The sequence below is a fragment of the Chinchilla lanigera genome, unplaced genomic scaffold (assembly GCF_000276665.1).
Source record: "Chinchilla lanigera isolate Chin_1 unplaced genomic scaffold, ChiLan1.0 scaffold00153, whole genome shotgun sequence".
NCBI classification, from domain to species: domain Eukaryota; kingdom Metazoa; phylum Chordata; class Mammalia; order Rodentia; family Chinchillidae; genus Chinchilla; species Chinchilla lanigera.
Genome location: NW_004955554.1, coordinates 555,747 through 557,698, shown reverse-complemented (window position 1 = coordinate 557,698; position 1,952 = coordinate 555,747).

Sequence of the window (1,952 nt, the reverse complement as noted above, 5' to 3'; positions counted from 1 at the left end):
AGATGATGCCTTTAGAGGTCACGATTATCCGCACGTGTGGACAAAGAAATAAAGACAGTTTCTCCAAATATGCTCTATTCGTTCATTCTAAAGTCTAGAAGATGTTCTTAAATTCAAAAAATACAAATGGTAGAAAACTATTTTAGTCTCAACATGGAGAACCTTAACATAGGACTGTAATTATTAGGAGAGAACTTGGAAAGCTCATATAAATGTAAGCTGCAAAACCCCTGTCAACTGTGTGAATTTTATTAGGTTGCTTTTCAGTCAAACATTTTTCTGTGATCTTACAGTGGTAATGGCAGCTTTATAGGCAGTGTTTAAGAAAATGCAATGGACTCCTTACTAGTATCAAAGTCCCATTTTCCCTAAACAGAATACAGTCACCCTTGGCACCAGGGGAGAAATTCTTGACCCTTTGAAGCTGCCAATCCCACAGGAAGCCCAGCTCCCTTATGTAAATTCACATGGTATTCGCATACAGTGTACACCACTAACATCCCCCTGTGTACCTTTCAAATCTCTACTCACTTAGAATACCTAATTCAATGTAAATGCTAAATAAATAGTCGGTATACTGTATTATCTAAGAAATAATGACAAAGAAAATGTCTGTACAAATCCAGTACAGATAAAGAAATCTTTAATATTTTTGATCTGCAGTTGGTTGACCCCATGGAAACCCACAGTTGCAGAGAGCTGGCTATCCTCTTTCTGTAGCCAAACAGAACCTAGGCATGAAGAGAAAATTGAATGATATATCTGAACCCTCTATGCAAATTTTAAAAATGCTATAAATGTATGTGGGCATTATACTTCTTTGTTCTAGATGTGTACAAGAAAACGAACACTCTTTTTACCATGCTGACAGAGGTACAGTTACTTCCTAAGTGTTAACACACATGGAATGGAACATATAGGGTCGTACGAGTAATGGTTTTCTAAACAGAATGCACTTGTCTAACGAGCATCTGTACTGCGCATTCTCACACACACATGACCGGAAGTCACGTAGAGGCGCCCTCCAGGCGCCTCCTGCTTTGTTTTGCCGGTCTTGGCTGCATGCATACAACTGGATTCAATCAGTGTGCAGCTGGTGGAGTGCTTCTCACTGCATTTGCGTTTGTCTGATACACTCACAGCGTTAGGTCCAGGGCAGCTTGTTTGTTCTCCACGCTGTGTAGGATTCCACTATGTGAAAGTACGATAACATGTTTATCCACTCCTTATGCATGTGGAGAAGTGCTCCCTCGGGACTAACACAAAAATACTATGATGAACATCAGATCACATGAAAATATGAGAGGGGGGAGGGGTATGTATTCACATTTCAGTAAAAGAAAATTTGTATAAATATTTTAACACTAAGTTTATTGAGACATCATGAGATTAATACAAGTTACCTTCGGCCTCTACAATTGCAAGAGGTGCTCAAAGTGGTGGCCGTGAGCTTCCAGATATTCATTAGCACGGCAAACTGCTGCTTGGGTAACCGTGGTCACTGGGATCGCTGCCCATGCACTTTAAATTTCTTCTCTAAGGGCCGGCAGTATAGTGGGTTTCCTGTGACAAACAACATTTTCTAGGGTACCCACAGGAGGGTAACACTGTCTGTTGAGAAAATATCATACTATTTTTCTTTTCCTGAAGTGTGTATACATTTTTTGTTGGACTCTGTATATGTGTGTTGGATTTCAATACATGTTCTGCTTTAACAGATACTACTGCCAGCCTTTGACAAATCAAATTTTACTTAGAAATCACTGAATATTTTTAGTAAAAAAATAAAAACAAGTAAACTTTTGTCTAAACTATAGCCAAAGAAAGGGAAGTAGGACAGGTAGTGGGAGGAAAGGAGGAAGGAAGGGAGGAAAGAAGAAAAGAAAGAAGGAAGGAAGGAAGGAAGGAAGGAAGGAAGGAAGGAAGGAAGGAAGGAAGGAAGGAAGGAAGGA